At 44.2% G+C, this 23,143-nt stretch overlaps 1 protein-coding gene across 2 annotated transcripts in view; it reads left to right on the forward strand.

The window, feature by feature from the left end:
- Positions 1–23,143, forward strand: part of ptn (pleiotrophin) — a 74,283-nt gene that overhangs the window by 19,233 nt on the left and 31,907 nt on the right. Inside the window, exon 1 of one of the 2 annotated variants that reach the window (XM_080757468.1) lies at positions 4,435–4,608. The exons of the other annotated variant lie outside the window; for it this stretch is intronic. The gene's annotated coding sequence lies outside the window, so the exon portion shown is untranslated. Of the gene's footprint in view, positions 1–4,434; positions 4,609–23,143 lie in introns of those variants that run through there. 2 annotated transcript variants of the gene reach the window in all.

Below are 23,143 nucleotides of genomic sequence, written 5' to 3' on the forward strand. Positions count from 1 at the left end.
GTTCCTGCCTCTGCCAGTTTTGTCTCGAGTATATCCATTCTAGCAGAGACTTGCCCAATGTCAATGTCAAGGTTTTGCTGCAATATTGTTACCTTCGTGTCCAGCTCAGATTTCAACTCGTCTCGGTTTTCTGCAATAAGGCGCTCAAGGTGTTTCACTTTTACATCAAGAAGATTCTCAAGTGAATTATGCACCTCGTCAATCTGTGACTTGAGCGAGGCACTCTGAGACTTTAGGAGTGTTTTAAACTCCTCCCGGTGCTGCTTGAGTTCTGCCATGATAGCACTGAAGTCACTGTTTGTATTCTCGTTTTCCTTTCTTTCTTCCTCCTTCTCCCTTAGCCGCGTGGCGCGGCTCGTTTTATCAGTCATATTAGTAGAGACGTCTGACAGATTTTTTGCCAAAGTTGTTCACTTATTGACTTAAGATATTACATTTTCTTCCCGTGTTTCTGAGCACCTTTTTTCGATACATACGCTCGCTGACAGCTGTCAAACCGGCGTCTGACGTCACCGGTCCCATATGTGCATATGCATGTCACGCTATATAGCACATCGTCACACACTTAGGGGAGGGCTTTTGGGGCGCAGATGGATGAAGTGTATATATTATTTATGAGAGGAATATGAGATGCCAGCGGAGGAAGGACATCACCAAGGGGCGATGACTCATACTATAGCGAGTGACCCTTACTACCAGGGCTGCGTTGCCAGTTGATACCTTTGCCTGCAATCAAAATGAAACCCCCGGACAAGTTAAACAATGCAAGCTGATTCTGTACTGAATGGATGCAGCGCTGCACAGTGTTTTAGTTAAAAACTATAGCTGTACAAGAACCTGTCGTCATTTGAAGATTTGGGAAGATTGAATTGCATCCCCTGTTTGTTGTGGATCCAGATTCCAGCCTCATACCGTCCGTGTGAAAGTGCCACAAACCATGTATTTCTAGACTCTTGCTACATCTAAACTAAACGTATCGATTTCCCATTTATTTTTATTAGCCACCACAGCTATTGTCAGCAAAATATGAAAGGATGTGAAATACATGAGATATGAATGAAAGTAAATTGGAGCGTAGCCTTGCTAGCTCTACTAAAAGATCAGTTCCATCTCAGTGACAGCCAAATAAATATGCTTGCGCAGACCTTCAAAACAAACTGGGGCAACAAGAAAACACAGGCAGCAGAAAAACAAAATTGGAGTTGGAATGGGACGCATGCAGTGCATAAACCTAAAAGCCTATTACAGGGATATTTGAATTAATGCGCTCCACCTACAAGGAGGGTAGGTCCAAGAAGTATACTTTTATTTGAAAACTTTAGTTACTAGTTACTTAGATTTGTATTCAAAACATTTGAAAACTTGAAATTGGACATTACGCATAATGAGTACTTTTGCTTTGTGTTACTTTGAGTACATTTTGATGGCAATGCTTTTGTACTTTACTCAATTACATTTTGAATTCCGGACTTTTACTTGTAACAGAGTATTTCTATATTGCAGTATTTGCTACTTTTACTTGAGTAAAACATTTGAGTACTATTTCCACCGCTGGCGTTATGTTATACAGTATGAACATCCCCTTCTCTGCCCTCACGTCGTACATCCACGCCTCTCCGCATCACCGCCCTGTCATAAAGCAGTGTCTATGTGCCATGGAACTACCCCTTGGTACAATTAAGCCCCTTTCCCTTTGCACTGCAGCTGCGCTCGATAAACCCAAGCCAAACAAACAAGTGTTACGAGATATAATAATATGGCTATATGGCTGTACGTGTGTGTGTGTGTGTGTGCGTGCGTGCGTGCGTGCGTGCGTGCGTGCGTGCGTGCGTGCGTGCGTGCGTGCGCGCACAGTCGAAAGTAGAATACGGAGGCGGTCTAAGATCAGTGTTGTGCAGGCTTTGTGGACAGCCCTAATGGCACAGGCTATTGATTGTGTGCTGTAATATGTCAACATGATCCCATCCAGCGGCAGGAGCAGGCCCAGGGCAGCCCTCGAAGGTCATCGGCAGCCATCTGCTGCTTGTTTACAGTGCCACCGCTACATTCCCGCTATCTCATCTCGGCGAGGCAAACAGAGAGCTTACATTGATCCAAAATGAGAAATTAGACTTGAGATGACTAGAAGAGCACTGGTTCTCAGACATTTTGATGTCAATTGGACCACCAAATTGATGCGTATAACGGGCTGCATGCAGACCCAGATCTGAAAAGCCAGGGACTTCCATAAGAGAAGGTGTTTGATTAGTGCCGGCAAGTGCAGACGTCTCGAAGCCTGACACTCACTCTGAACTTTCATTTAATTTCACTTCATTGTTCAGACTGAAAGGCCTCCCCACGGCAGCAGTTTCTGGAATGGGCGCGGGAACCCCTTTTGGTGTTTTAAGCATTATGTTATGCTTTAGCTATTGAAAAATAGCAGATCTACAAGCTCATAGCTACGAGCTCACAAGCTACGAAGCTTGTAGGTCTGCTATTTTTGAAAAATCGTAAAATGTGGTGCAAATCTTTGAATATATATTCTTTCAAGGTTCAAGGTTCAAGGTTATCTTTATTTGTCTCCCTTGGGAGAAATTTGTCTTGGAGACAGAGTCACAGCTGCATACAAATAACATGTTCACATACGAAAAGAAAAAACACCATGAAACACCCACATACACAAAACAGAGATATTGCACACATTCCCTTGATAAAGTGCAACTATAGTCATTAAAGTGCATTCGTCAATCCCTGATTGAGCATTTTAGTTGACAGGGGAACAAAAGAGTGTTTGAATCTATTATATACACATCGTGGAGTTCTATACCTCCTACCGGATGGCATTAGCTCGTACTCTCGGTACAGTACATGCAAGGGGTCAGATACAATATTCCGAGCCTGTCTCACCACTGCTTGTTCAAAGATGGCCTGGGGAGTGATGGGTGGGGTGGACATGCCCATGATCTTCCCAGCCATGTTTGCTAGCCTATTTACTTGAGACTTGTATTTCACAGTTAGATTCAGAGCGAACATATTTTCAAATGGGGGTCGGCGGCCATTTACATATATTTCTGGTGGTCCTTGACGTGAAAATGTTTGAGAACCGTCAGAATTTAGAAGACATTTATAGAAAAGTGGTAAAACTGTTCCTATAATTCCGCTGGGAATGCCTATGTGGTTGCCAAACCTTTTAGCCAGTGACCCAAAAGAGAAAGTTGAACTAGTGAAAATAGCAGATCACAATAGAAGTTCACAACACGTCGCTTGTAGATCGGCTATTTTCACTACTTCTTACACATTTGTTTTCTAATTTATGGACTTCCTTTGATTTTTCTTTTATTTCTTCCTGAAATTACAAAAAAAGAAAAAAATCTTTGTTTTCAATTCATGAAATATTTTTTTTAATAATAATTAAAACCAAAATGTAGGAAACGGAAAAAAATAAAGGGACCCATAAAAATGTGTCCGTGACCCACAATTGGATCCAGACCGCCACCGGTTGGGAACCACTATACCCTGCCTATAGAACCTGGAGTCAAGGTCCCCTGGGGCGGTCCCTGGACCGAACGATGAGAACATGGCGAGGCCAGGGTGTCGTACACGGAGAGGCAGACAGCAGGCAGACACGGATGCTCTATAAATACAAAGAGAGAAGGTGATTCACCATACCATAGCTTCATGTTTATACAGTGTGGGGATATATAAAAGCATTAGCAAGCGAAGACTGTGTGGGTGCATGTCAATAGCGTATTGATTGGACGTGCCTGGACAGGCTTTTCCATGGAGAATGGGAGATACATTATGTTTTATGTAACTGACTGTCTTTGGCTTGCTTGTGGTGGTATATACAGCCCTGCTCCAATTGTATAGGCAGGCATGCAGACTCGTTGTCTGGTATACACTAACACTACCACCAAGTTATCCAAGCCAAGCTTGTAGAGCAAGTAGTGTCTCTTGACTGTTAATATAGTTTGTCTGGCAAGGCTGACTGTTTGCCTTTATATCCCTGTCCTGCTGTCTTAGTTCTGTGTAATGTTTCTGTCGGTCCGTCTCTCTCTCTCTCTCTCTCTCTCTCTCTCTCTCTCTCTCTCTCTCTCTCTCTCTCTCATTATCCCCAGTGTATCTCCCAAGCACTTTGGCTCTTAAGTGCTCTCTCTCTCTCTCCCTCTTTCTCTTCCCCTCCACCTCGCATCTCCTCCCCTCCTCTCCTGCTGTCTTTCTGCGAGCGCTGCGCCCTGCCAAGCGGGGCCGTCCCTGGAGTGACCTTGGGGTAATGAGCTCCTGATCACGAGTCAGGAAACCAAGCTTTTCAGCACGCCCCCCTCGGCAACACGCACGCACGCACACACGGACACACACGGACACACACACACACACACACACACACACACACACACACACACACACACACACACATGCACGCACACTATACTACACACACAGCTATCATATGCCCAGCCCTGTGCAAAGGGACAAGAGAAACAGAGTGTGGTACAAAGAGAAATAGTGTTGGAAAGACAGACAGGCTATAACAGACAGTGCAGAGGTGCAGATTAGAAGAGGGTAAAGAGAGAAAAAAAAAACTTACGGCAAGTGAGAAACACAACTACCAGACCTCCAATTTTTAAAGTAAGTCAATTTCTCCTTTCTGCGTGCACTCCAGTGTTTGGTAGTCAGGGCAGAGAGATGGTGTGCTGTATAACTGTGAAGGGTAGATTTCAGCACCGGGGAGAGCGGATGGGGACCAAAAAAGTTTGGCAACTCAACACAAAAAAAAAAGAAAAGTATTCTGGGCAGATAGACTTTGGTGTAACAGATGGCACTTGAGAATAATGTCGTTGTTGTTGTTGTATCAATTGTGTGTTAGGGTTGTTTTATGAAACTTTAGCTTTATTGGAGCAGACCTCTTTGTTCTTATTATCATTTTCATCTCTCACACTATATAGCCAAAGCTCTGTGGCCAGAGCCGCTCGAGAAACTCACTTTAAGTTGTCTCTGGAGGAACGTTGGTGATCAAAACAATTCTATGCGTTCCGTTCACTCTCGTAGTTACCGCTTCAGTGAAATATTGAAAAAGGGCTTTTGTGGCTGGGCGGCTGCAGCCCAATTGTCTCTTTGTTGGCTTTCCAATGTATTTAAATGGTGGTTCTTCCCTGAGGCTGTTCATATGAGTTAATAAAAATAGGAAAACATAAAAAGAGTATTAAACCCACTGAAAATCAAACGCACAAAGCTGGCTTGTTGTCATATTATTTCCATTGTGTGTAACGTGTATATAAACTTGAGGAGTGCCAATAACACGTTTTGTCATAGGATGTGGACTGGTATGGTGAAAACATTATAGGGCTCTTTTCCTCTGTGATTCGACTTCAAACACAACATACAACATCTCCCTCATTATTGCAAATCAGTCAAACATGCATGCATGCAAAAGTATCCCTGTGTGTCACTGTGAAATGTGTGCATTCGCGCTTGGCCGAAGTGGGCCAGCTTTTTCCCAGGATATCGCAATTTGGGTCAGGCCTGACTGGAATGACAAACCCAAGAAGCCGCATTGTATCGCCACTATGTGGTCCGGTGGACCTTATGCTAGCGTTGCCATGGCTATCTCCAGTCCCGGTATAGCAACCCCGAGTCAGACCAAACAGTGTTCCTCTCTGTGCTTATGGGCATTCCTGTCGCAGACAAAAGCCTTTCCCGGGGCTCATTCTCAACTCAAAATGAGGTGGTCCGCTTCATTTCTTTAGAATCAACACATGGTGTGTTCCTAATGAAAGGTTCTGAGGAGATTAAACACGAGGTGGAGATGAGCTTGAGAAACCAAGGCTTGGTCCGCAGGAAGTCCGAGGACAATGTGGATTTAGCTGGACCAGCGCCAGGAGGGCCGGGGAACTCATAAAGTCCGCTCCGTTTCTTAAATGGGCGCATGTCATTTTCCTCCGAGAATGCCATTAGGGCCCCCGTTTTTTTTTTTAAAGCTGTTTTTTAATGCATTTTTAGCCTTTTCTCCTTGTTTAAGTGCTCGCCCCCCCACGCACTTCACCACGTGATCTCGCCCTATATGTCAAGACCGTGCACAAAGGCCGTGTGTTTTCTTTCTGCACCCACCAATGCTTTCGCGAGACCACTCTTCATTGGAGGAGCCGGGAGACATAGAATGGCACTGTGAGGGCCTTGAGAAGGACGCTCCAGGGGGGGAGTGACACTCCTGTGAATGGAGCCAATTCTGGTCTATAGGCGAGAGAGAGAGACAGAGAGAGAGAGAGAGAGAACAGGGGGGGGGGGGGGGACATGCACAAAGATCCTCACATTGAGTGGCTGGTTTATTCTAGTGGGGTGCGCGTTGACCCCTCACATGTGAGATGAACAGAGTGCATCTTGACGGGGTCCAGAGAGGGCCTCCGGAGGAAAGGAGGACAGGATAAAGGGAAATGATGGCAGAAAGGAGTCAAGAGGCGTGCCGGAGAGGAGAGAGAGAGAGAGAGAGAGACGACCTGTCAAAGAACGCTCCTCTCCGTTGCCTCCTCTTCGGTCGTCGTATATAGTGGGGATGGTGGCAAATAGAGTTGACTAGGAAGCTGATGATGGAGTCCTCTCTCTCAGCCTCCTCGCCGGCTTTTGACGGGTTAAGTCGTCCTCCCAATCACAGTGGCTGGGAGTGGCAGTGTCCTGACACAGGGAGAGAGAGAGAGAGCGGGAGAGAGCGTGCCTTATGTTTTAGTCGGGCCAATCGGTGATGAGAGCTCACAGTGACGCGGAGGACACGACGCACAGTTAAAAACTCATTCGCTGCCAGATGAAATACATTAATGATCTTTTTTTTAATATTTCCTTACCTTTTAAGTAGTCACAGTTTGTCAAACGGTCCGTCGAAAATTGCAATGGTGGTGGACATAGAAGTGGACGCTAGAGCGGAGGCTCTAACGTGGGAGTGGACGGGCGTTGTGTTTCTGCGACCACGTGATTTCCTGGTTCCTGATTTCAATGAGACTCAAAACAGTGAATCATAGGTTAGCGAAGAGCGCCATCTGGTGTAAAATAAAATTGTCAAAAGTTGTCTTTTGGCGGTGTGGGCCTATGAAAAAGAATCATCCAAAGTCGTCATTGGCAGAGAGGGAATTTTAAATAATTATGTGCAGAGAATCGGAGTATTCTTTTTGAGCCACCAAGCAAGCGGCTATGTCATTACTTTCAATGCTCGACAACCAAGGCAGTCTGGAGGAAGCTTTAAGCTGCTCATGAGAGAATGTTCCTCTTGTGAGGGGTCGCTCCCTTTGTCTGAAGGACCCTATTGACGGGGCTGGTAATGCCTTTTGTGGTGGCATTCACATAGGTGTGTGTGCGTGTGTGCGACTGTGCGTGCGTGCGTGTGTGCGTGCAACAACTAACAGCAACTTCACACTCTGGTAGATTGCCCTTCATCTCATCATCACCAGCACAGGCGTGGCAGTGGTTCAGTGGCAGTGGTTCAGGGGTAGAGTGGCCGGTAGAACGGCCGGATGGGAACCGCGATGATCCCAGTTCGATCCCGGGCTCCCCCAGAGTTAGTGTCCTTGAGCAAGACTCTGAACCCCTAATTGCTCCTGATGGGCAGGTTGGTGCCTTGCATGGTTTCTTCCGCCATCGTTGTATGAATGTGTGTGTGAATGGGTGAATGTAATGCACAAGCTTATGTAAAGCGTGTTGGATAAAAGCGCTATATAAATGCACCGCTTACCATTTAGTTCTCCGGTTGAACAGAAAGCAACATCTACTGTAATAGTAACGTTAAAGTGTCTGTGGTCAGGCCTATATGCCTCACTGCCCTTCGATTGGCTTAACATGTTTAATCTCAGAGAGCTAATGGTAACCAGAGGCCTTCTATTGCAATCAATCAGCTCATTAGACTTCCACATACACACGCACACAGTATGCATATATTCACACACACTCGCATGCCCCAGTGGCCTGGCTTGACTTGTGGGTGACTGTAAGGCAGGAGGGCAAAGGTCATGAAGGGGTGGAGCCTAAAAGCCTATTTTTGGGACCAATGATTTATTGATTTGCAAGGCAGCCTGTAATTCATCTGAGAGTTTTAGTTTCACTATATAATAACAACACGAAGCACAGCTGAAGCGTCCATCGCCGAGAGAGAGAACCGATTACTATTATCAGTCCTTGAACAAGATAATAATAATAATACCTGGGACTTATATAGCGCTTTTCTAATACCCAAAGACGCTTTAAATGTGTGGTGGCCGGGGGGGGGGGGGGGGAGAGAGAGACACAGACACAGACATAGACATGAGAAAATGACAACTTTATTAGAAAATAAGAGTAAAAACCAATAAGAACAGTACATTTATCAGGTTTAAAACACACCAGCTCGGGAATGCTATTCTGAACAGGTGGGTCAATGCAAGGAGCTTGCATAATAGTTGCATGTGCCTTTAATAAGTGAAGCGAGTTTTGGACAGGGAGAGCGCAGTTGTGTGTTTAGTATGAGTCAGTCAGGGACTACGTCTCCCCAGGGTGTCCCCCACCTCCCCCCCCCCCCCACCCCCACCCCCCTCTCTCTCTCTGTGTCTCTCTCTCTCTCTCTCTCTCTCTCTGAGCTTGTGTGTGCTGGCTTCAGTTAGCGCACCACAGGGGAGCGGGGACTGTTTGTATCTATCTAATGAACTGAGGGATGATGCTGTCTCACGCACCATGTCATGAGAGAGAGAGAGAGAGAGAGAGGGTTTAGCAAGTTCGACAGACAGATGAGGGAAGGAAAACAACATTATCTTAACGCTTATTTGCCATTCGGACGAGAACAGATTGGACACATTTGCGTGGGGCATTGGGGGCATCCATATTCCATGCTTTGGGCTATAGACGCATCTGCCTGTAGACCCACTGTATATTAATGCAGAGTCAGGCATCATAATACCTTTTTAGTTTCTTGTTTGATGCAACTATGCTAATTGGCACAGAACCTGACCCTGGAGGAACTGTGAAAATAACATTCTGCAAAAATACGACGCCACAGCAAGCGCCTAAACACTCTGATGCATTGGCTCAATCAAAGGAAATCTCATTTTATTTTACAGCCACTCTTCGGGCTTGCGGTGCAGCGGAGTGAGATTTCGATTGGACCACGCAGAGTTATTAGCGGTATTATAACCACGTCTTGGAGAGAAAATTAGATACTTGTAGGGCACAGACTGTGAGAAGAGGAACCGGGGAAAGTAGCAGAAATCAGCATTCATTAGAGAGCAGTGGGGTTTTCAAGCTTTTTTCATATCGAGGCCCATTATTTATTCGGGCCATTTGAGCCACGGACCCACATTTGATGAGATTTTAGCCTCTCGGACCCAATACTAAAGAATTATATTTTGTTATCGTTAGATAAGATTTTGTCCACAATTCCATGCCGTATTGATGTTGGTACCATAGGAGAGATAATCAAAAATAACGATTCTTCTCATTAAGTAGAATTCTTGTAAATAAGTAATGCAGATGCGTAGCAATAATTTTTTACTCTTGGGAGCGTAAAATGAAACCAAACGGACCATTTTATTGGTTTCATTTTACGCTCTCTCAGGAGTTAAAGATCCAATGATGAGGGTCGACGAGATGAGATGTGCTTTATTGTCCTCGTCTGTAAATTGGTCCAATTTGGCTACCAACTGTCGCATCATTTAGCTGGGGACCACCTTGAACTTGAACCCCCCCCCAAGGACCACTGGTGGTCCCCATGACCACTGGTACTGGTAGAAGACCACTGATTTAGAGGAATGGTGGCGTCTTGCCTGTGTTAGGCTTTCTCCCCTGCTTTTGTTGTTGTTGTTGTTGACATGGTGGCCACTGACGCTGAATGGAAAGTTAAATTGATCGCGAGCATCATTGTGGCTCGCTGCCTCGCTCTGCCACTTAACTCATTCTGACCTGAGATCAGATTCTGGAAAAAGCTATGTTTCTATGTCCGTCGTTCTTCAAAAATAGCAGAACTACAAGCTCGTAGCGCGCCACTCGGTGGCGCCGCTATGAGCTTGTAGATCTGCTATTTTTCAATAGCTAAAGCATAACATGATGCTAACACCAAAAGGGGTTCCCGCCCAAAATGGATTAAGCGCCTGTGTTCCAATCTCAGCACTAATAGGATCGCTAATGATAATGCTGAAATGGGATTGAATAATTCTGTAAAGATAAGCCTCTGTGTGTAGCCCACACTGACCTTTTTTATTTTTTTATTTTTTGTGCAGTATAAGCATGGTTATGGAATTGTATATAGATTATGAATAATTGCAATTATATTCTTCTGTCCTTCTGAACTGCCATAATGATGTCTTTTGCTGTAGCCAGACTGTACGTACGGTATGGGAACAACAACACGATATCAATGAATTCATTATTAATCACATAGCGTAGCCATTCTACTTTTGAAATGCCTTTTCCTTTTGGCGAAAGGTTTACTTTATATTGCTGCAGCCAGAGGCGGATTTAGCTATTCGAACCGTTTCAAATGAGAAATGGGCCCCAAGCTAAAAGGGGACCCCTGCAGGGTGGGTGGGTGGGTGTGGGTGTGTGTGTGTGTGTGTGTGTGTGTGCAAAGGCAAAGGCAGTGCAAAGAGAAAGTGAGGATGAGACCCACCCACATGGCCCACTTCGCTCAACAACTCAACTCGACAACAGCTCCCAAAACTTGGGACTTGGACTCCCAAACTTGTCTGGGAGTCCAGTGTTGTTTTTGGCAGCAAATTAGATTTTTAGTTTAAGTCATAGTCTCTTGAGTAGTTTTCATTTAGTTTTTTGTCACATTTTAGTCACCTGGAATGTTGTAGTGTTAGTCTAGTTTTAGTCGACTAAATATAAGATTTTATTCGACTAAATCTACAGTTGATTCAGTCGACTAAAATGTATTTTGGCGGGCCTTGAAGGTGTCGTAATGGCTGATTTTACACTTTCTGAAAATAGCCGATCTACAAACTCACGTTGTGAGCTTGTAGATCTGCTATTTTCAAGAGTAAAATGACTTGTCTTTTACTTATACTGGATCTCTTGTCCACTAGTCCCTTCCTAACATTTTAGTGTAGTTATTATTTGTTGACGAAATTGTCAAAAATATTTAGTCTCAGTTTTAGTCGTCATACAGTAGCTTAGTTTTAGTCGACAAAATCAACACTGCCTGGATCTTAAGTGTGGGACTTCCACGACGGGTACAATGCAGTGACGGTGGTGGCTGGTATCATGACATGGTATTGATAGCAGCCAGCGAGAAATAAAATCTGGCAGACAAAGACTTAAATATCTCAAGACACCCCCAAACAAACAGAATATTCAGCCAAAAAATGTTTTTTGCAAATATCATGCAGTGCAAGATATTTGTTTGAACCTGTAACCATGCATATACAAATCAAAGAATCTCACAGCATACAGGCCTAAACCCGGACTGGAGAAGGAGAATGCACAAGGGAAATGCATAGCACACAAGCTTAGGGGAAATGCATGAAACACACATGCTATATACATGTATGGACTATGCTGTGGCGGTAGCAGGCTGCTCGAAATACCAGGCAATTATCTCCAACACTTAGTGCCAAAATAAATAGTTTATATTATAAACCCTTCTTATACCGAAGGCGGGTGTCTAATCCTTGCTCAAAATCTCACTGGGTTTAAATCCACCTAATTCTGGCGATTGATGGCGATCTGATTTTCTTTAAACTTAAATACTTAAGAAGGATAGAGAGTGACTTAGAAAAACTCTGTGGTTGCACAGACCAAAGTGTGTCCACCCACCAATATCTGAATATGACGGGTTCAGTGAGCTGTCAGAAAGTGTGTGTGTGTGTGTGTGTGTGTGTGTGTGTGTGTGTGTGTGTGTGTGTGTGTGTGTGTGTGTGTGTGTGTGTGTGTGTGTGTGTGTGTGTGTGTGTGTGTGTGTGTGTGTGCGTTTTAAAGAACAAAACAAAAATCTTTGACTGTGTTTTTGAACATTAATCAGAACATGAAGCGAGATAAGAAAGCTCGAGAAAAATGAATGGCAAGCGAGGGAGACGCAAAGAGAGAGAGCGTGCAGAGTGAGGGAGAGAGTGCCATTAGTTACGTGTGTGCATTAGTATTCCATCCACACGGAGAGCGTGTTTCTGTGAACCAGCCGCTCCGTCTAACCCATTCTGGACGGGAACAATGGTTGTTTTAAGCATTATGTTATACTTTAGCTATTGAAAAATAGCTGATGTACAACTGCATAGCAACCTCAAGCTGTACTAGCTTGTAGATCTACTATTTTTGAATATTTGAACATATATCCTTTCACAGCGAACAATTTTAACTCAAATCTTTGCTTCTGGGGCGGTCCCTGCAGGAACAACGTAGTTTCAGATGGGGGTCCAAATACAGATAATTCCGGGGGTCCTTGACATGAAACAAGCCCAAAATGACAGTCATTTTTTACCAGCTGCACACAAGTCTAGGTTGTTGCTGGCTGCAATGCTATCCCATTGGCTGAAAGAGGCAAAAGGTGTCTGGTTGCCTAGAGAAGAGGCAGCCAATCAGAAAGACGGGTGACTACGGCAGCCAATAAGATGATAAGTTGCCACTAACATAAGTTGCCACTAGCCCACTACCAACCTGATAGATCAGCTGGTAAAAAGTTGAGCACCACTGACATAGGTTTTTCAGAAAACTGTTAGGATTTAGAAGCCTTTTCTTTTTAAACCGGCCACCGGTCTAAATGGGCTAAACAAACAACCCGGCAGCAGAGGGGGAGGCATCATTATAACTAACCTCTTCTTCTTCTTCTTCTCAGTCGGTTCACATTCAAATGTAACCACAGACACATGGCCAGGGCTAAGTAACCTTGGCCCCCGTGTCTTTGTAGGAGTTTAGTGAAGTTAGCGAGGTTATACATAGCTGCAGAGAAGCAATAACATCTCGCATGCTGTTCAGTACAGGACTAGTACACAGTGCACACACAGCAGTCCCCTAAGAGGGTAAGTAGAAAACAGCACCGTCTGGAAAACAAGATGGGTTGCAATGTTCGTCTGTCTGTTTGTTTGTTTGTGGATTTGAGTACATACTGTACCTGTTTGTGTGTGTGCGTGCTTGACTGCGCGCGCGCGTGTGTGTGTGGGTGTGTGTGTGAGAGAGTGATGGTTCGGATTGATATCATCTCAAAACATTTCTGTGAAGTAGTTCAATCCATACTGTATTCAGTGTATTGTGTGTACAGTATGTGCTGACAGATTTGGACCCCTGAGACTATCCACTATTCCTGCCCCCCCCCCCCCCCCCACCAGTAACCTCATGGGGATCGCCCCTTCCACTCCAGCATGAGCTGAACACTGATGTAGTTGCACAAACTTCCCCGGCACCAGAAGTTCTACAATATATTGAGTGACAGGAAAGTTGATCTTTGCCCATTCAAAGCCTCGCCATTTGGACAGTGATGTAATGTAAACATTCCATGTTGAGTCGTGGCGTCTTATCTCTAAAGAATAGGATAAGCGCAGTGAGGAGACGAGCACACTGGCGGAGTGTATACTGTCCCTTTCACTCACTAGAGGACAAACGGCCCTTACTGTTGCCAGCGCGTTTTGCGCGACGCAGACATCGGGGACTGTGTGTACATTAATCCGACCATACGTGGCCGGTTAAGACACATCCCATATAAACGTGTCGAATAAGTCCCGGAAAAGATGTGCTGTGATTGGCCAGTAATCACTTGAGTGGCAGCGTGACGTAACGTCGTGCCTTCCACACTGCCGCCGTACTTCCTCCCCCAGTGTGAACTGTTCCGCCCCTCCTTCAACATACATGGCTCCAACGAACTGCAGTGGCCAATGAGGCATCTATTTTTTTAACATCTATGATAGGGCTAGTAATGGGACGGACTAATGACACCTTACCACCGCAGTCCAAAGTGGTGGGGGTGATCAGTGGGGACGACGCATGTGTTTATGGTAGTATGGTAATTATATTATGCGGTCTGGTGTAGCTTTATATATATTTTAGTTGTAGTACACTTTGGTTAGTTTGGTTTCTTGGCTTTGCTGTCCTAATTTCCGTTCATCTTATCTTGCAGTGGGTTGGGGAGCAGAGCTGTGATGTCATGATGACAATCATGAACCAATATTCTCCAGCGCTTGCTCCATGCACGACCCGTGCAAATTTTCACCACCTGTCCACAGGAGACTTTTCTGAAAATACTAGAAAAAACAATCAAGTACAAAAAAAGAATGTATAGTATACTGATAATATATTACAACTAAATTACAATACCCATTGCATTAACCTACAAAACTAAATAAACATAATCACTCAAGTAACCAGACACTATCCATGTGAGCACAGTTTATTTGATTTCAACCATAGTTTGAGTCCTCTGTAGAACACGTTACCATCCCGTCTAGTTTCATAGGCAAGGAGTTCCAAAGGTTTGCCTCCTTTACTGAGAAGGCAGACTGTCCGAATGAGTTGTTACACCTGGGAGCAATACAGTTTGTGAGGCTCATTGCTCTACCAGAGCTCGGAAGTCTATCAACCAGTCCCAGAGAACAAAGGTGAAACATCACCATGTAAACCTTTAAAAAAATTATTGGATAGTAGAAAAAACACAACATTTTCAAACGTAAAAAGGTTGTTTCCATTTTTTAAATACTTGGTGAGTTGAAAGGGCACGGTGAGTGGCGTGGGTGTTAGTTCTGTGTACAGGAGGAGCAGGTAGGTGGTGCCAGACTCCTCGCTCTCTGCAACGCCCCGGGCGTCGGGGCATAGCAGTTGGCACACCCACCTCCACCCATTTTGATGCTTAACTCTGAACAACTGAATTGTTTTGACAGATTAGTCTGATTTCATCGCAGTCGATGACCACCCATCTTCTACATGTGACATGAGTTATTTCAGATAAACGTCTTGTCGTATGCAACCATTCATTTCATTTCGACATGGCATCCCTATTTTGGGCGAACATTTTCAAACATTTTCTTTTTTCGCCACCAAACAAATTGTGAAAATAGTTGATCAACGTGTCGCTCAGCAACTTATTTCACTCTTTTTTTTTTTTAAATGGGGCTCTCTATGGTAACTTTTTTTTTTTTGCCACCCTCTATTTCTTTCTGAAATTGCCGTGGTGGCCGTTACCACAACAGCAACAGAATAACTCTCAGAAGAGTTCAGCTGACAAAGAAAGGCTGCGGTATATACGTGAAGTGTGCTCCATGTGCCGCAAGATGTAGAGATGTATTTCTTTGCGTGGGTGGTAAATTAGCTGCACCCGTGATTTTGTAAATAAAGCTGATGCAAATGCACTCTCGTCCTGACGAATGTGAAGAATAATAGCAGTGAGCACAGTCTTTTGTTTTTGTCGGTGGATGGAAAATACTTCTCCTCTTGTGTTGCGGTTGCATCACGTTCCATAGACTAAATGACTGTTGTGGAAAATGACTATAATCATCAGCATCATTCATCCTTTTCCCTCGTCGAACGTGATTATTTGAATCATTCATATTCCTTATTACTATCGCCACCAGTCCAGAGTAGCTAATTTGCTGGTGAAAATGAAAGTTCTAACGCCTTTTAGATTGTGTGGCTCCCTTTTGATGAGTTTGGAATGTTCTTCCATTTATTCCTTAATGTGCCTCAGTGGGGTGACAGGTTTGCGCTAGTGTTGATTTTGTCGACTAAAAGTATGGCGAAAAATGTTCGTCGTCTACATTTCTTCCAGGAGAAGAGATCCATTAGAACTAAAATACAAGACAAGTAATTGTACAGTAGTATGCTTAGTTGCATGCTGAAATTAGCATGAGTGCAACCAAGTGTGTAATCAGGCATCACGACGCCACCAAGGCCCGCCGAAATACATTAAATTGACAGATTAGACTAACACTAAAACATTTCAGTTGAAAATATGACTAAAACTGAATCAAAATGTGCTGTAAAAAATCAACACCTACTGGTTGACAGCAAAACCAGTCCCCTTGCAGGGCTGGCGTCTTGTCAGAAGAGTGGTAGAGTACGGTAGTAGACCCATGCCTGGATCCATGGGTAGGACATGAAAGTTACACATTACAGCCTAACCCTGTTATGTGTCCATAGAAGTATACCCTCCACATGTAGAACTCTGATGAACATGCACTGTAACATTGGTCCATACATACCCTGAATGTGACTGCAGGCAAACAAGCACTGGGCAGCTTTATTGTGGAATAAATTAGGCAGTGTCGTTGCTGTGTATTGAATTCCCATCAGCCTCATCTCCAGTTGCGTCAGAGGACCTCAGGCAGTGTATCTCTCTATGGTGCTCAACGTGCCTGCTCAGTGGCTGCTCGGCACTTAAAACGCACGCACACATCACATCACATGCATGCATGCACACACACACACACACACACACACACACGCCCTGGGAAATGGATGTCAATTACATGACCAGTCGTATTTGTTTATTCATTTACTTTTTCTAATCAAGAACATTGCGTCTATTTGCAAGTCGGCTGCGGGGCCACACAAGCTCAACCGACCTTTTGCGAGAGAACAGGTGTGCAATTAACTTTCAGCCAGCTGGTTTCGAGAATGTCTCTGCGCATGGCCATTTTGTTTGTCATCACACTTGAGCTTCAAAGTAGTTCTCGAGAGAGACCCAGACGGTTTGTGTCAGCTACTTCCGAAACCATTATCACAGGGCCACTGGCGTATTTTCTGGAAGTGAGTAATGTGCCTTTAGGACCCGGCAAGTACTGGCGATAGCAGGTGAAGAGGCGATAGTGGAAAAGTGGGTGGAGGAACGTCGTTCAAAAACATCTATACGTATAAAATATTCTATCTTTTGGACGACATCATCCGGCGATAGCCGATCAAATCCATGTGTCGCTTTGTTTACCGGTTTACCCTCCCACGCGAAACCATACCACCGAAAGGTGGTTCCTAGTTGCACTTCGCAGTGTTGACTGGACCACAGCAGCGTCGTTTTACATGCGCTTCAAAGCGAGCACATACGGTAATGACAGCAGGAACGCCCACTAGGAGATTTGTATCGCTGTTCGCCTGCTGTTAAAACGTAGTAGGGTCAAGCTCAAACTGATGGCAGGCTCTGTGTTGGATTTGTTGTCTTGTTAGCCTGCCTGGCATACTTTCTCTGTTGATATTCTCCAATGACAATACAATATTAAGTGATTGCTGTGGATGCTTGTCCTGTTCTTGATGGAACAGGGTCGCCCCATCTTCTTGCGCTCACTATTCAATAAATATCCCCTTCCTCATCCTCAAGGAGCTGCAATGAGACGCTGGCTGAGATGTGGAACAGAGCCAGAGTCTGGTCCACAGATGAGTAATAGAGTGACACTGTTGTTGCAAATTGAAGAAAGTGTTTTACTGTCAACCCATAGGGCTTCAGGCGATTGTCTGGCCGCCCAACAACAAAAGCAGCTTTACTTGTCCTACTTAATTTGGAACAGACCTTTGAAGGTTGAAACACTGTATTACAAAACCGAAGCTAAACAATTTGTCAGTTTATACATACAGTAAGTATATATATATATTATATATATATATATATAAAACAGACATACAAAAAGACACATAATAATATTACATACATGTACAAACATCATATGAGGGGGACCAATAAATGAGAAGAATGCAAAACGTTACAATTCATGTTGAATAAATAAAAAGCAATTCATCGCAGTTTTACAAAGCAGCTTCACGCTGTAAAGTGCAAGTGAAAAGAGGGTCAGCATTCAGGAGGCGCACAGCCTCGGGATAGGTGCTATTCTTAAAGCGGTATAGGTATTGCACTTTAGAGACCGCAGTCTCTTACCTGAGGGCAGGGGTGCGAAAATAGAGCAGGCAGGGTGGGAGGGGTCGGCAATCACCTTCTGCATCCTGCACTTATAGTGCATATGGTATAGATAGAGGAGACGGATGAGAGGTCGAGGCCAATGATGTTTGACGCTGTGCGTACCACCCTTTCCACCCTTTCCTCTAAGTCGGTTGTGTTTCCATACCACACTGTGACTGAGAAGACGAGGACACTCTCCACAGTGGCTCTGTAGAAGAGAAGTGAACCAACGCCTCCCTCAATGTCACACCGAACTTCTTTAAGAGGCGTAGGAAGTGAAGCCTCTGGTGGGCTTTACTCAAGATGTTGCTAGTGTTAACTTGGAAGATTTGCAACGACATGTTGGCTTTTCTTGATTAGATAACGCATATCTGAGAGGCAGTAAAATGGCAATAACAAAGCAAAAAAGCAACTTCTTGAATGAATGGACATGGAGATAGAGTTTACTGATTACTTGACCAAAATAAAATGCCGTGTTCATTCACTGACGAGCAGCAAATATCAGCTTGGCTGGTATTTCCGGGGGTTATTTTGCTGAACGCATCTCGTCTATATACAGGTGTTTGTACCGAGCACTGGTGGAGTTGTTGTTGAGTGGGTGAAATAAGCTTTCTCTCCCTCTCCGGGTTATTGTGTGGGTTAAGTAGAATCCCCCTCTCTCTATCCATATCTCCTCTCTGATGCCACACACAACAGAAACCACTGCCGAACAATACGGCTAATGTCCGACAATGTCCATATTCAACACATCAATACTGTGACAGTCACCTCAGACATGGCCACATACTGTATGGGCATATATTGTCCAGACTGACAGACTGTCTGACTGACTGACAGACGGACAACTTGAACTTTATATAGAAGATTTAAGGCATGCAGGAGACGAGATACGATAGATCTGAAATGAAGGACTCAAATATGAACACCTCCTTTGTTTTGACACCCCAGCTTCTCAGAGACACGAGAGGAGCTCAAGACATGTCTGAGAGGAGGTTGCAGTTATGCTTTATTTTATGCCTGTACCACTGAATGAAGGTTGATGGGGGCGCCGTCACCCCGCGGTCTAAAACTACTGTATTTTTAACGGCCCTGGCAAGACTTTGTTCTTCCGCTGTTTTCATGTTTGATCCGCGACAGCCCACGGGGGAAGCTGTGTTGGTCCAGCACTCTACTACTACCAGTCAATATTTTAGAAGAATTGGAGCTGCTATGAGCAGAGGTGCCTGTCCGAAAAACTTCACAGGGAAACTATGTCATTCACCGTTCTAAGAACTGGGGTTTTTTTTTAAACCTGGGGGTTTTAAAAATAGGAAAAGAAATCAGTGCCCAGCTAGGCCTACATCATGTAGTGTGCACTCAATTTTGGAGAGTTCTAGACCAGTGTCTTTTCATTGCAAGGAATGTACATGTATTTGGCCCACAGTGATGCTGTGTTAACACAATGTTGCTGGGAACCCCATATGAAAACAACATTTCACTTTATTTAATTATACAAGCAAACAAGAAATAAAAAAATAGCCCTTCTACATGCCGAACCGAAATACTCATCTGGCTGTAATATCTTGCACCCGTAAAAGTGTAAGTGATTTGAGACAAACCCACTCCTCCCTCTTTGTGCTTCCCTGGGCGTCTAGGCCGGCAGTAACTCATTTCCACCAGCAGAGGCCAGTGTGTAGTCGACGAGGTCATCCAATAACACCAACTGCCAAGGCACTGTCTGCAAGTGGGGGGGAGATCCCCTTCTTGCAGTGAAGTGTGTGTGTGGGGGGGGGGGGGGGGGGGGTTACAACCTGTCGAAGTTGTAAGATTGCTAGGAAGAAATCAATTAAGTGCCGGGGCATGAGCAAAGGAAGACGAGGACAAATGATGATGGCAGTGACGTTTGATGCTGAGTCAAGGCTATCTGTGTCATTGTTGTTAGCGGGATAAAAACTGAGTGTCTGGGGGGAAAAGCCCCGTTCAATATTGCAGTGAAAGGATACTGATGGCGAGGTCACCGTTTACTGGTATTTTCCACAAAGGTCAGAGCCTGTGTTTGCATAGGCCATTGGAGCCCTCTGCTGTCTGCTAAAGGCTGTTCTATGAGAGAGAGAGACAGAGAGAGACTACTACTTTGTCCACAGAATTATGAGAGAGAGAGAGAGACCAATACTTTGTCCACAGAATTATGAAGACAACTGGACTGATATTCACTATTCAGCAGTGGTGGAAAGTAACCAAGTGCTGTACAATATTTGGGTATTTTTTACTTTACTTGAGTAATAATTCCAATTTCCAGTAGGCCTATACTTTGACTTCAACTCCAATACACCTCACAGGCAAACTTTGTACATTTTGATTATCATTACAAAACATATTACATGAGTCGCGGTGCGATGCATTGTGAGGTTTTAGATCTGTTATTTTCCAATGTTTTTTTATGCATTCTTTTGAAAACTTGAAATGGGACATACTATATAATGACTACTTTTACTTTTGGTACTTCATATGGTTATCTTTCAACTAGTTTGTTGTTTTGTTATTTGTGTATATGACGCTGTAGCTGTTTATTATTCTGCAAGTGGAAGGCATTTATAACAAACATTAAGAAACATAATACATTAATTTTCACATTACAAACATGCAAATTAAATGAATCTTCCGCCGACACCTTAACCGTCTTATTTTGAAAAGAGCTGTTTCTCTCAGAAACGGATAATCAGGAAGTGGAAAAATCGCTATATAACAAGTTCCGCAAATGTTATTTAATTCAATCAAAACATGCATTTGAGTGTTACGAGCACGTACAGAACAGTGTTGTGAAGCGTAATCAATTTATATTAAAAAATATGCCCAAAAACAATCACGGCGCCGAGAGCCCAAGTAGGTAAAGGCGTCAAAATACGATCTCGGCGGCGAATGAGTTTTAACAACAGAACAGTTCATCATGACTCCCAGAGAAAAAATGCCTGCTCATATGAGATGTATTTTACCAGATGAACTGCATGGATCGAGCAAATCCCTGAGCAATGTAACGGTGAAATTGAGTTTCATGATTGAAATCTCTCCCATATAGGTATAGTATAGTCACCCCAGCACAGAGTAAACATCAATCAATCTACTTTTCAGACTTGGAGCTTGAAATCAAATGGTATATCTCACCAATACACGTACACACGCACGCACACGCACACACGCACACGCGCACACACACACACACACACACACACACACACACACACACACACACACACACACACACACACCTGCTTCCAGTGTACTACAGGTACATCTGTTGCCAATTAATGGGTCATCAGCATGGTCCTGAGGAGCAAAATTGTTGAAAATGACTACCTTGTACCGAAGCACACAGGTTAGTAAATAAAATAACTAGTGCTGATTGCCTTGTACCGAAGCACACAGGTTAGTGGAAAAAAAAAACTCGGTTGCAATCATCCCTGAAATTGGACGGATATCAAGGTAATGCCAGGACTGGAAGGGCTGAGGCGACAGGCTGTTATTGTTATTTTAAAATCAATATGGCTTTTTTAGGCCTCCACAATCCTGTGACTGTACTGCGACTGTACTGAGTGAAAGGTGGCAGAGGTTAGGTTTGTGGTCTATGCCTTTCAGAGATATGGAGCTGTAACTATTTCTTCCTCCAGTGTGATCAGAAGTCAGCCTCAGCTAAGGGGAATGGGACTTTGCCATGCTTTGCTTTTGTGAGACTTGCGTAATCTCCAGTTAAGCTTTGTTCCCAGCCAAGGCTATAGACACTATACACATTTCACGTCCCCAAATGAGACGGCCCCCCCCACTTCTGGTCCGTTAGAACGGTGTACTGCAACTGTCAATGCATTCCCTATGAGAGGCATCATAAATACTGTCATTTCAGTGGTTGATTACTGAGGCTGTAGCAAAACATTTTTCGTGTTCTAATAAAGTGTCCTATATGTTTGATTTTGTCCTTTTTAATGTCACATACCTGCCATCTCAATATACAGCCCACAATGTACGATCACTGTGTCAAAAGTGCTAGCATCGTAAATATCAAGTCAAAGTGGTTGCATTGCATGGTATATAAGTCATGGTCGGTTTCAATACCCAGATACATTTTGTGTTTCGTTTTATAGGCTATTTATTTGTGGAAAAGTATCCAAACAGCATCCTGCAATACTAATTCTAATACTAACCTGGAGAATTCTCTAGGTAGTTGAAAATGTCGGGGAAATGTCACTGCTCCTTGGGTCATTTCCCCAGCTACATTCAGCCAAGCTAATACAACAAACAAAACCAAACACATTTTAATTTATCATCAGAGCTTTGCCGGTAGGTAGAACATGTATAAGCCCCGTCACAATATAGACGTGAACAAAGTCAGTCAGGATCGGGATGTATTATTGAGAATTCCACTCTTGAAAGTCCCGCACTTCTCTGTCTGCCGTCTCCTTCCTGCTCGGTTAACAATACATTATGGGTAACGCAGAGTGGTGTACTGTAGACTAGGAGAGTGGCGTCATTGGAGGGGCAGAAAACAGCACTCGAGCGCTAGTCAAGCAGAGCTGGAGTGTGACAAAGCTGGAGTTTGAAATACATTGTATCAGCCATTTTAGGCATGTGTGCAACTGCAACATGACAAATGTTTTAAAATATTGTACAGTGACAACTAAAGTCTTTGTAATGTTTATGTTGTACTATTACTATACCAGTAAGACGCCTAAGGGCGAAAAGCGACCTCGCCCTGATGCCGGCAGACTGCTGGGCGAGCGCTGGCGCTTTGGCATGGGGGGTCAGATCAACATGTCTTGAGTGTACAGGGTTTGATGAGGTCAGATCAACATTATGGAATGACAGAACAGGTCGGTTCCATATGGAGATCTAAGGGTGGTAGCGGGGACATTCTCTTGAGTGTACAGGGTTTGATGAGGACCCAGGTAGGGCCGGGCCTTAATTTTAGGGCCTGTTGAGAACGGATGTTTTCGCCGGCTGCCGGGCGCAGCTGCACTAATAACTTTGGGTCAGGCCCGTCTATAGAGTTTGAATGGACAGGTATCAGTCAAAAGGGAGACATCGAAGAGGAAGGATGGATGGGGAAGGATCAACATTATGGAATGTCAGAAGAGGTTATGGAGATCCAAGGGTTCGAAGTTTGAGGTCCGATGTAGAGTTGCTGGCCAATATTGATGATATCAGGGATCTCCATATACAGAAATGAAATAATGTGTGGAATTTATGGCTATAATGTATTATTCTTGTTCTCCAAACTTGCACTTACTGACTCACTAGTCGACTAGTGTGAGGTTTAGTGTGAGCATTTCTGTAGCACCTTTATTCACACGACACCGACGGTGGAGGTAATCTGCACGGAACGCAACAAGC

This window comes from Protomyctophum bolini (assembly GCF_963924005.1).
Source record: "Protomyctophum bolini genome assembly, chromosome: 23".
Lineage (NCBI taxonomy): Eukaryota > Metazoa > Chordata > Actinopteri > Myctophiformes > Myctophidae > Protomyctophum > Protomyctophum bolini.